The sequence below is a fragment of the Trichosurus vulpecula genome, chromosome 1 (assembly GCF_011100635.1).
Source record: "Trichosurus vulpecula isolate mTriVul1 chromosome 1, mTriVul1.pri, whole genome shotgun sequence".
In the NCBI taxonomy this organism is placed as follows: domain Eukaryota; kingdom Metazoa; phylum Chordata; class Mammalia; order Diprotodontia; family Phalangeridae; genus Trichosurus; species Trichosurus vulpecula.
Window position 1 is genome coordinate 376675608 of NC_050573.1, and position 13853 is coordinate 376689460.

A 13853-nucleotide genomic window follows, 5' to 3' on the forward strand; every position below is an offset into this window, starting at 1 on the left:
TACCTATCCTATATGTGCTTTGTATGTACCTATTTATGTACATGCTCTCTCCCCCTTTAGGATGTAAGTTCCTTGAGGAACTGTTTTTGCTCTTCATTTGTTTCCCCATCGCTTAGCATCGTGTCTAGCACATATTGAGGTCTTATTATGGCGCATATTGAGGACTATTGACCAATTGAGGATTGCTTTCTTCAAATATTTGAAAGGCTGCCCTGTGGAAGAGGAATCAGGCTTGTTCATCTTCACCTCACAGGTCAAAACTTCTGCAGGAGCAATGAATGAAAGGATTATTTTGATTCCATAAGGCAAAAAATCCTATTAATTCTACTGCTGTTCAGAAGGATGGGCTATCTCAGGGACTTAGAAGTTCTTCCTCACGAAAAGTTGGGCAAATAAAGGTGGCATGATGACTTCTCAGGGATGTTATAGAGAGAGTTTATATTCAAGAATAGCCAGTACAACCAATTTGGAGCATCACGTCTATTTTACAGGAATGTTGGAATATACACCTGGATATACAAGTTGAGATCAGATTCCAGAAGTCTCTGAATTCCCATGATTAAGAGCTCAGATTTAATGCTGCAGGCAATGAGGAAACATTAAATGTTTTCTGTGCAGGAGAGTAACTATTATAATCATATACAGCTTAGTATAAACAAATAGGTTTGAAGCACTTATAATTTCTCTCAGGGAAATTTGTAGTTTTAGGTTTACCTATAATGATACAATGAAATGTCTTATTCTGGATAAAGAGATTTCTAGCATCAAGAAGACTGGTGTGGTTGGGGAGGTAGGGGTGGCTCCAAAGATCTTTGTTCACAACACATTCTCCTTAAATGTGAGGATTATCTAGATGCCTTTGTAAGAAAGTTCAGGCAAACAGGATGGATCATCCCAGGTCCCTGAGTTTCTGAAGCATGCAAAGGCTGAAGGGAAGAATAGGAGGCCATCTAAAACCAATTTTACCTATTTCAGCGCCTTGCTGAAAATTGCCCTAGCGTGTCTCTGAAGAAAGACATATTTAAGCCAATTCATTGAATTTAGTTCAATGAGCATTTACTAGATACTACTATGTGCCAGGTACTATATTGATTTTCTAAAGACAAAAAGAAAATAAAAAGGAAAAAAGCAAGCCTTGCCCTCAAAGTTTATATTGGGACTCATCTCTGTACACAGATGAGTAAATACATATTAATGTAGTCGTTCAGTTGTGTCTGACTTTAGTCCATGGGGTTTTCTCAGCAAAGATATTAGAATGTTTGCCATTTTTTCCTCCCCCATTTTATAGATTAGGAATTGAGGCAAATAGGGGTGAAATGACTTGTCCAGGATCACACAGGTAGAGATCAGATTTGAATTCAGACCCTCCTGGCTCCAAGATCTAAAAAACAAAATAGATACAAAGTAATTTTGGTGATACTAACAATTAGAAAACTTGAAACACCACCAGCTGGGGATAGCACTTAGCCTAGGGTGTGGATGCCAGCCCTGTCACCATTACTCCAAATTATCCCACTGGCCATCTGAGGAAAACACATGATGAGTTCTGATAGAATCATTTTAATGATACTGTACCTATGTTCCTCCACCACAGTCCTCCTCTCATGTTTAATCTCAATATGGAGGTGACCCATGACTGTTGAAGGTTATACCAGTTGTGTTTGAGCTGTGGCTGGTCCTATGAAACTGGAAAGGCTTCAACTATAGAGATGCAAATGGATAGTATATTGGTCATAAGAGAACTCTCCTGCTAAGTCCCAAAAGACTAATTGCTAAGTTGGCCTATGTGGCCTTCATAGGCCACAGGAACTCTCTGAGACCAACTACTGAGTCTCAAAGGGGTTGCAATCTGCATCAATGGAATGAATGTCTAAATTCATCCTTAAATTATTGACATATCTCTACTGGGGAATAGGGATGCCATAAGCAGGGAAACAAATCAGTCATAATAACAAACCTAGATATAGAAGCAGTTCTGCTGAGTTCAACAAACAATATCACTTATGCGTTATACAGTAAGAGATCCCCTGCCATAAAGGAGACCAGGTGCCTTAGCTGACCCTGGAGCCTGACAACATGGCTTTCTCCTTTCCTTCCTCTCAGCAGAGTCCTGGGAACTTACTGGAAATTTTGCAGGAAGCAAGGCCTTTGATCTGAGGCACTTCATTAGCTGAGAAGTACAGCCTCTCAGGAAGTTCTGAAGAGAGGAACAAGAATGATTCTTAAAGGATACTGGCAGGAGACATTACACCAGAATAATGCTACTCTGGGGCTGGCATGGTTGAGTGGAAATTCAAGCAAAGAGAACCAGAAGAAAACCAAATGGTGTCATCCATCATTCAGGAAGGACAAGGAGCGCTTATCGTTGAAAGCAGGACCAATAGGAAGGAAATGACAGAGGAGAGAGAGAGAAGGAGAGAAGAGAAAGAAACAGAGAAGAGAGAGGAGAGAGAGAAACAGAGGAGAAGTGAAAGAAAGGAGAGAGAAAAGAGAAAGAGAAGAGAGAAAGAGAGGAGAGTAAGAGGAGGGAGAGAGCAGAGAAAAAGGGACAGATGAGACAAAGAGAGTCAGATGAAGAGGGAGAGAGACAAAGGAATGAGAGAAAAAGAGGACAAAATTGTAAAATAAAGCTCTCTGGAAAAGGAAATTTAGTCCTGTGGATATTCTGGGATAGTGGAAAGAGGTAGGACCAAAAGCCTAGAGACTGACCTAGATCTTCCACAGGCTTGCTGTGTGACTTTGGGCAAGTCTTTTAATACATCTGAGGCTCAGTTCCCATCAACAAAAAGGAAACAATCAACCCTGTCCTCCCTTATTGTGGGGGTAGCTACAGAGCTCAATTGAGATAATGGATGTGAAAGTGCTGTGAAAAGTATCCAGGCCTAGGAATGGCAAAGGATTATTATAATTAATTAGACTGAATGTATAATGAGAAAATAGATCATTTCTTCCACTTTGGGGGTAGGAAGCATTGAAATTAGTTCCCTTAAGATTCATCTCTAAGACTTAGGATTCAATTCACAGAAGACAGGCATGTGTTGCTTGACACCCTGCTAAGCCTAGGAAGGAGACCCTGGAGTTGATTTCTTATTAAGAAATCAGCAAGTATTTATTGAGAATCTTCTCTGTCCTCCAATCTGGGAGAGGTGTGGTAAGACATGCAACAGGAACAGGGGAATGTTTGAGGTGTGTTTAGGGGACAGTGGTTAGTAGAGAAGTGGAAGAAAGTAAGGTAGAAATTTGAGAGAGGCAATGTTTTGTGGGAGAAGCCTCACCGGCTTCAACACCAAGAAAAATCAGATCTTAGTCCTAGCTCTGCCAAGTACTAGTGACATGATTTTCACACACACACACACACACACCCACGCACACACACACACACACATACACACTTACATATATACATATGCAGATAGTGTTTGCGTGTGTTCACATCCCTGTATGCATTCATATTCATATATACATACATGTATACGTATACATGTTATATTATTGTGTGTACACATGTGCATATACATACAAACATATATTTATATATGATGCATGTGTATATATTTATATATGTGCATGTATATATTTATGTGTGTATACATATTTGTACAAATATGTGTATATGTATGTGTATGCATACACATTTATGATACATATTTAATATATGCATATATACATACATATGCACATATATACATGTGTTTATTGTCTGATCATATATCCGGTGAGTGAATATATACATGAGTGTGTGTGCATATCTATACATACATTTATATATACCTATATAAATATACGTACATATGCATATGTATATATTAGTGTATTTGTCATAAGATGACTAACCTAGCCATGTCCAAAAAATTATGATGAGGTTGGCCTCAGGATAACATGTATGGGCCCCAGGAGTTCTCTGAGACCAACTGCTAAGACCCAAGGGGATGCCATCTACATCAATAGAATGAGTGTCCAAATTCATCCTTAAATTATTGAAATATCTCTGTTGGGCAATGGGAGTAACACAGGCAGGAGAGACGAATCGATCGTAGTAACAAATCTAGTGTGTGTGTGTATGTGTGTGTATGTGTGTGTGTGTGTGTACATACACATATACATATATATACACTATATGCAGCATATATACAATAGTAATGTAGCATGCATGTTAATACATATTATGGTACTATAGTATTTACACACATACACAGGCACACACATATATACATATACCCATGTGAACACACACAGGCATATCACTTTGCTCTCTGAACTAAATTTTTTTAACTATAAAAAACAAAAAGGTTGAACTAGATGATTTGTGATATGCCTTCAAGCTCAAAAATGCCTTGATTTTTAGGGCCCAGATTTGGGAGGGTCTTGAATAGTAGCCTGTCAAGTTCGGGGCTTTACTTGGTAGGCAAAGGGTAGCCACTGAAGATTTTAGATCAGAGAAGTGTCATGGTCGAAGTGTTGTGCTTTTGGATTATTCATCCGACAGTGATGAGTGGTGTACAAGAAAGAGAAAGGTGGGAAGAGACTACAGCAAAGATACCAGAGATCTGTGGTGTAAGTATTTGACCCTCTGGATCAGTTTCATTGTGCCTATATGTTCTGAGAAGGGTGAGTATTCAGAGTTGGTTTAAGGTATCTTTGAGTGGCTGAGATAGATTGAGATCAGATTTCATGGGGCTTAGAATTGAGGAGGCTAAGGAACTGGGAGGCCATAGGAATTTACTGAGTAGGGAGGTGGCCTGGTCAAACCTGGTCTTTGAGGAATCCTTTCGAGTGACAAGTAGAGGAGGATGGACAGGAATGGGGGGAGACTTGAGGCAGGGAGACAATCAGTAGGCTCTTGCAATGGTGTAGTCCCACAGGTGTGGCCTCGAGGCCACATATGGCCCTCTAGGTCCTCAAGTGCAGCCCTTTGATTGAATACAAACTTCACAGAACAGTAAGGGGATTTGTTCTGTGAAGTTTGGATTCAGGTAAAGGGCTGCACTTGAGGACCTAGAGGGCCATATGTGACCTCGAGGCTGCAGGTTCCCTACCCCGTAGGGCCTGCACCAGGGTGGTGGCTGGGTGAAGGAAGAGAAAGAGAATGAGATCAGAGATTAATTCGAGTACTTTATATATTGAAATCAATTAAAATATAAATAGTGACTAAAAATATTCCATTGTTTGTTTTAATAGTCAATGTAAAGTTGACTTTTTTTATTAGATAGGACCTGTGAATTTTTCCTAAAGAGGAAACCTCCTCTAAGAGTATAAGTTTCAGGACAGATAGATATAAAGCTACAAGTAGTTAATATAACATTTACTTAAAAAAAAAACCCTTAATGGTCTGAATTCTTAGCTAACACGTAATTTCTTTGAGGGCCATTGTGAAAACTAGGGATTTGCTGGGACATTTGTAAAAAGAAAAGAAACGGGTTTTATGTTGAAGTGGACAGACTTAAAATGTAGGGCTAAGAGTTTGAAGAGGGCTTGTTACTCAGACACCATCCTAGGCTTCATTTATTCATTTATTCACCAGCTATTGAACGGCTACTAGGTGAAAAGAATTTGATTGAAGAAATAGAATGATGAAGAAGATCTTATCTCTGTACTCAAGGAGCTTATAGTCTCCTATTACAGAAAAGTCAGTTTGGTTGGACAAGAGTCTAAGAGCACAGGCAGATATGGACAGGTTACATTGTATATCACTGGAGGGCATTTCCAAATATACATCCTCATCATGTATTTTTATATTTAAGAGGAGATAACAAAGGTTAACTTAAAGGAATAAAGTACTTATTATAGAATTTCAGACATAGTGAAGAAATTACACCACAGAAGGCTGGCCTTCCTGCCAACCCTTCAATTAACATCACAGTCTAGTCTATAGGCAAGAAGAGTTTATGGATAATGCATATTTTGCTGGCTATTCCTTATAGCTCTTTGGCAATAATGTACCACTGATTGGTCTGTGTAGTCATTTATAGGGGTGACTTTAGGCCTCTTTCCCTGGTCATAATGCTGATATATGTGTGTCATATAAAGCTAGCTTGGATAATGGATCCTATTTTATTTCTTAATTAAGAATCTGAAAGTACTGCAAATTGCTGCAATTAACATGGATTTTCTCCCCCATTTATTTACTTATTTAGATGGCTGAAATTGCACCCTTTCCTTAAAGCAACCTCAGGGGTCCAAAGCCTGTTAAGAATGGTAATGGGCCACGGAAGTATATAGGGTTCTCCAACAATGTAGCCTAAAGTTTGGAAAAGGTGATGGCATCTACCCAGCCAAATTGCTTTGAGAAAACCATGGCTGAATTCAAACAACTAGATATTTTGTTTATTTATTTTTAAATGGCCGGCCAAAGCATTTGCGTTGCTTAATTCAAATGGTTCTTTCAAAATAAATACTTCCTTGAGTTAATTAAACTAGTGGTTTAAAAAAATAACACATGACAAAACTGACATTTTTAATAGAGTATTAACATTTACAAAGCTCTTTATACACATTATCTCTTCTCACAACCATTGTGTGAAATGGGTACCATGACTTTTTATCCTCATTGTACAGATAAGGAAACTGAGTTTCAGAAATGAGATATGACTTACCCATAGTCACACAGTTAGTGAGCAAAGTTGAGATTTCCTGTCTTCCTGATGGCAGGTCCACCGCTCTGCACTACGTCATTCCATATCTCTGTAGATAATGGCTGTGGTGGCCAAATGGGACCACTAACCAATTGCAAAGAACAAAAAATTACTGTCGTTAATTTCAACTGATCACTTTCACTATGGTCTTTGAGTAAAGTTCCTTCTGGTTGATTTCAAATTTAAATGATTGACTAAAACTGTCCTTGTATCTTATTGTTTTAATTTAAATGGCTTTTTTCCTGTAGATAAAATCTATGACTTGATAGCAAAAAATAGGAAGAAAAATGTTTATGAAATACAAAATCAAATATTATCCCTCTGGACTCATGGGCTCTGACTTTCTCTTTCTTTACAGGGTAGTTTCCTGGTACTTGGCCTGAACCAGACTACACATATTTATGGCAAGACCTCTTCCAGAAACCAGGAAACCCCGTGTGACAGAGCACTAATTGTAAGTAGGCTCTCGCCAAGACTTGTTCTCTCATTTTCTTGTGTTTGCCACCTCAGAAATAACTATTTGTATTAAAGATACTTTTAAAAAATTAATAAAATAGATCTCTGAGGGCTTGAGATTCTGCTCAACTTAGATACAAGAGACGAGGCAAACCATAGAAAGTGCTTCATTCAGAGAAGGAGCACCTAAATTCAGAGACATGGTGTTTCTTCAATGCCATTTACTTTCTTCTCTAGCCAGCAGGAAAGTGTGTCTGGCTTTCCTGAGTGATTCTGAAGGAATGAGTTCTATTTATTTGTGAATGACTGATGAACAGCTGATGTGGCTGCACACATTTGTGCAATTCAAAGAAGGGAGAAGATGGGAGAGATAGAAGATGAAGCTGTTAATAATCTCCTCACTTTATTAGTTTTGCTGTCTCATTCTGCTAGGCAGGCCCAGAGATGGGACTTTGGCCTTCCAGCCAGAATGGTGTCTTCTATAATGTAAATGTTACCTTAAGGTCACATGCTGATGAAAACTACTGCTTTGCCAAAAGCAGATTCTGAATCTTTTGACAGATGAACCAGCTGCTCTTCACCCCTACAGCTTAAAGGAAGCCATTGATGATAGGCAAACTAGTGGGCAAGGAAGGCCAGGATTCCATGACTGAACAGGAATCAGACCAAGTCTGACCTGAAGCGCTATTGGTTCCGTTGACATGGGAGTCTGTCAGGAGAAATTGTGTGGCTTAAAGGTTATTTCTGAGAGAACTAGCATTTTTACCAGAAATTCTAGGAAGTGAGATGTTTTGGGGTAATCTGTCACTCAAAGGAAAGTTATCTACCATTTTCTGGCTCTTTTAAATGACATATTGGTTAACCTCTATGGCTTATTACTTGTGTGGTCTCATGGGGATTAACATATATGAGGCCCATAAACAGGGGCAGCCCAAGGCTGAGGTGGACATAAGGCCTTGTGTTTGGAGATGGGGCCAGGGAAGGAGAGCCCTGTTGGACAGCAACCCAGAAAGGTGTCTGTTGGGGGAGAAGTCATTGGTTCCCTGGCTAGTGCTGGGACAATCTCATATTCAAAGTCAAAGGCTGTTGTAACTATAAGAGAAGTTAGAGATCAGCTATTCCAATATAGTCAAATCCTTTGTCATTATCATCAGGATAAAGGAGTTAAGCTGGTCCTCTTCCTGTTTTTCTACACACATACTCACGCACACCCTGCTTCTTTTCTTTTTGATGCTCATTTGATGTTGTGTAATTCCTGTGATGTTCATTTTAACTGGATTTTAGCTGTGTAAAAAAATTGTTTGAGTATGTGTTAGGTGGGGTGAGGTGACACCCAGCAGCTTAACTTGAAGCTTTAGGGAAATTTTAACCTTCAGGAATTTGGTATTTGGAAACAGGTGGCCCTGGGATAGGCATCTAGGTGGCACAATGGATAGAGCACTGGGTTTGCAATCAGTTCAAATTTGGCCTGAGACACTGTGACCCTGGGCAAGTCACTTCATCCTATTTGCCCCAGTTTCCTCATCTGTAAAATGAACTGGAGAAGGAAATGGCAAACTGCTCTAGTATCTTTGCCAAGAAAACCCCAAATGGGGTCATGAAGAGTCAGACACGACTGAAATGACTGAATAGCAGCAAGCCCAGGGATGGTTTGGTTGGGAGCCATTTGTTAGACAGCTGTCCAAAGCTAGGTGTCAAGATGCAATGCTTCACGTGGCAGAGAACTGATTCTCCCCAGGGTGAAAGAGATGAGAGCATGTGGGGGGAGTGTCTCCAAGCCTCTGCTTCCTGGGAGGGGATATTTAAAGTCATCTCCAATTTCAAGAGGGAGAGTCACTGGTGAGTGAAAATATCAACTGAGATGACCATATTCATTCAGGTACCTAGGTATTTGCTTTCACCTCCTTTAAATGCAAAATCACATAACTCAGTATTGTAACAGCCCCTGAAGTCATCTAGACCATTCTCTACCAAAATCATGAATCTGGTATAGTTTCTCTTGGTGTAGCAATCACCCAGCTTCCAAGGGAATACTTCAAGAGAAAGAAAACTCTGCCCGTCGCAGTTTTGGAAAGCTCTAATCATTAGATTTTTTTTTTTCTGAAATTGGCCTTCTTTCAACTTTCTCCAGTGGCTTTTTCCCTTTTCCCCCTCTTTTGGATACTTTCTCAGATAGCTAAATAAGTTGTTTATTCTTTTCAATGGAAGGCTAATTAAATAGTAAGATAGCAGTCCCTATGTTTTCAGTACCAATGCATGAGCCAACTCTAGGATTTTCATTGCATATTATTATATCATATCATATTATGTATATGACCTGAGAGTCGTGGATAATAGGATAGGAAGAATTGCTCAGCTTGGTCATTAACTCCTTGTAACTTTAGGCAAATCATTTCTCTTCTGTAGGTCCACCTTTTTTTTACATCAGTTAAAATGGGGATAACTACTCTCCCTTCCTCCCTCTCTCCAGTGACCACCTCACAGGGAGTTGATGAGCATCGAAGAAGATGATATATGAAAGTACTTTGTAAAAAAGAAATTTTTTAAAAAAAATAAGCTATGGGTAAGGGGAGTACCATCACCCTGCTGACCTGGGTAGACCCTAGGGGACCCTGCTGATCTTGTGGATCAAATATTTCATAGCTAGCTCAGTTTTTCCTTTTGTGGAACAGTCAGTCAAGTGGCTCCACAGGTAAATGGGTAAAAGGAAGCACACGAGGCTGTTATTTTTTTCCATGTTAGTTCCTGTGTGATTCTTCCAAGCTTTATAAGGTGCTGAGGTTGGTGCTTTTTAAACTATTTTAATTACGGTTATATTTAGTGTATTTGCTGCCCAAGGGTACATGGGCAAAGGACGTTTTTAAAAATGACTCTAACGGTCTTAAAAAAAAAGTAATACTAATAATAAGAAATGAATTCCCCAAGGCCTATATTAAAGACATCTGGACCTCACCAGTAAGATTGTGTTTGGTCTATAGCTCTGGGCTCTATCCCTTTGGCTTTTAATAAGCTACTTACAGCATTAGAGAAAATAGCACCTTCAGGTCCACTAGCAAAGAGAAAAGTTATAAGGGCTATCAGTCATCAGGCTTCAGGCCATAAACTGATAAGCAGCTGGGATCTAAGAGGAAGCCCTCCCTGTGACATGAGGTGTTATGGCAATAGGCAATTTAGAAAAAAAGAGACAGAAAGACAGAGATCATTTCACAGTTGGCCCACCCAGGTACATTGTGGGCCATTTCAGTCCCCCTGCAACATCTCAAACAGGCTCAGCTTACTGTATGGGGCCAGGGAGTATAGAAGGGAATAAGGGCATAAGACCCAAAGGCTGCGAAGAGCATTTAGGGAATCTCATTCAGATAGAATTGTAGAGGGTTGAAGAAGAAAAAGACTTGAGAGATCAGGCCCAGAAAAATTAAATGGCCACCAAAGATTACTCATATAAGAATTACATGGACTCCAGAGAGAGGAAAGAAGGGACTTTGAGCCCTCAGCTGATTGTGGGGTGGGGAGTGACATAGAGGAGCACCCACTGTGAGGACAAGAGGAATGGGTAGAGTAGAAGGGACTTTAAGATCAATTTATAGAAGAGGAAAATTGGGGCCCAGAGATATAGTGACTGCAGAAATGGCAGTCAATGCCAGGGCTTTGGAACTAAGAGGTCTTTCCACTTTGCTAAGTGCACCTGTATACTCTTTGGACTTGTATATTCATATGAGTGGATCCCAGGGGACAGATTCTGGACTCAAACCTAGAACCCAGAGAGTTTCAACTAGCTGATTGTCAAAACCAAGGTTCAGATGTTAGGGAGGTACTCAGTCTTGGTCCTGACTTGGAGCCAGAAGACTTGAGTTAAAATCTTGTTTCAGGCACTTACTGTGTTCCCCTGAGCGAACTACTTAATTTATTTCTTCTTTCCTTCCTTCCTTCCTTCCTTCCTTCCTTCCTTCCTTCCTTCCTTCCTTCCTTCCCTCTCTTCCTTCCTTCCTTCCCTCTCTTCCTTCCTTCCTTTCTTCCTTTCTTTTTTTGAGAGGGGAAGGCAGGACAATTGGGGTTAAGTGGCTTGCCCACTCTTAATTTCTTCCAACCTCAGTTTTCTCGTTTACAAAACAGGAATAATAATACTAGCACCTGCCACATGGAGCTGTTATGCAGATCAAACAAAGCACTCTGAAATTTTTAAAGCACCATATAAATGCTATTGCTACCAGCATTACTATGCATACAAACATGCATGCATACATACATACATAGACATACTACTATTATAATTAATTATTCCCCAGAAAACCTATAAGAAAGAAAGAATAAGAATCTGAACACCAAGATCAAGACCAAGAATAAGTTATTCTAAGAACAAGCAAGTGGGGATGTGACTCTCAAATTAGCCTGAATTCTGGAGATCAGTGCATGAGAAAAGAGTACTGGCAGGTAAAGGGTACCATTTGTCAAGTCCAAGCTCCATGTTATCTACCCAAGCCGGAGTGGATCAGGCAATCACAGAGGTCCAGGAAGTTGTTGACCACCAGCAAAGGAGTATAACAGTAGGTATAAGAACCTCATCATGGAGGCACAGAAGCTCAGGGACAGAAAGAACTCTCCTGAGGAAGCTAGGAGTGCTGATAGGAAAGCCAGTCCCTGGAAAACAAGCAGACAAGTCAGGAATGTAATCCCCGCAAAATTGGAATTCATAGCAAAAATTCAACTATATAGGAAGTCGATACTCAAAGTGGGACCAATCACAAAGATGACAAGGCTCAGCTGATAATAATAACCATATCCAAAAAGGGTCCTTCTATCCCAGCCCTCCACAGCTCCAGCTCTGGGGTTGAACTGGCAAGGAGAGGTGATGTTGTCTCAGCTGGCAACCTTAAGAGTAAGACGGTTGGGGAGCAAGCAGATCGTTTACAATGACTTCAAGTAGTTCTTAAGCTAAGGTCCTCACATTGTCCTCATTCCCCAGGTATAACAGGATGTGATCATGATTACACATGGCCAAGTTTCCACAGTTTAGGTGGTTGTGTTTATCTTAATCACTCCTGTCACCTCCAACCTGCCTTCAGTTCTCCACTAATTTCAACTCAATATGGACACCTGGAGTTGTCACCAGGCTAGTATCCACCTGCTCACTTATCCGTCTCTACTGTAAAAAGACCTGTTCTGAGAAAAGGATTTTTAGAAACTCATTTACCCTGAAGTGTGAATGATTATAACAATTTAGAGTAGGGGTTCTTAACAGGAGTTACTGAACTTGTTTATAAATATGTGTACATACATACATACATACATACACGTGCACATATATGCATATATTGCTAGCTGCTCTTCAATATAATTTATTTCCTTTGTAGTCCCATGTATTTTGTTTTATGCATTTAAAAATATTATTTGGGAGGTATCATTGCCTTCACCAGAATACCAAAGGAGTCCATGATCCATTCAAAAGAGGTTAAGAATCTCTAGTTTAGAATATTCCCACTTCAAAGAAGATTTTTTTTTTGCTTAAGAAAAGATCATAAAATCCTATAGTGCCTGAGTTGAAGAGGACCTTATATGTTATTTAGACAAAGCCCTTGCCCACTGTATGAATCTCTCCTACCACATTTCCAGAAGAGGTAGCCCATTTTCTGCTCACACAGTTCTGTTGACTTATCTTCGTAAGTTCTTGATTTAAGATATATACTGCTATGCCCCAAAACCTATTAAACTAGGCATATTCTTTGACCCAGCAATACTGCTACTGGGTTTGAACCCCAAAGAGATCAAACAAAGAGGAAAAGGAACCATATGTTCAGAAATATATACAGCAGCTTTTTTTATAATGTCAAAGAATTAGAAACTGAAGCAATGCCCATTATTTGGTGAATGGCATATAAGTTATGGCATATGTCCAGTTATAGCATATGAATGTGTTGAATCCTATTGTGCTGCAAGAAAAGATGAAGAGGATAGTTTCAAAAAAAGCCTGGGAAGACCTCTATGAACTGATGCAAAGTGAAGTGAACAGAACCAGGAGAACAATCTATGCAATATAAACATTGTAAAGCTAGTCTTAGTGACTCTGATCGACACAATGACCAACCAAAATTCTAAAAGGTCTATGATGAATCATGCTATTTATCTCCAGATAAGAGAGCTGATGGACTCAGAATACAAATAGAAATATTTCTTTCTTTTCTTTTCTTTCCTTCTGTCTTTCTTTCCTTTTTTCTTTCTTTCACCACTGTGGAAATTTGCTCGGCATGACTATACAATGGGTTTTGTTTTTCTGGATTTCTCAATGGGTAGGGGGAAGGGAGAGACTTTGGAACTAAAAGAAAATAACCAAAAAGTCTCTGAGCTTTTAGAAAATAGATGAATGAACGAACAAATGGATCAACGAATGAACGAACGTACTGCTAGACACAAAAACTAATAGGATTTACACAAAATAGATCAACTCTTAAGAGTATTTGGAACCTTTGAAAAGCAAAGCGACCTATAGAGCTCATAGAATTGTTCATTATTCCTAACAGAATGTATCACCTATATATTTCTTGTGGAGCTTTGTTTTGACTTCAGAGTCCTATGCCATTGATCAATTAATCAGTCCACCAGCAAGCACAAATTATATGCCTCCTCCCTGCCAGGTTCTGTATTACGTGCAGAGGTTATAAAGACAAAAATGAAATGGGCCCTAACCTCCAGGAGCCTATGTGAATCCTATAAGAGGAGAAACGTACCTACATTCTTGCCTCGGTGTGATGAAAAGGGCCCCCTGCCTTT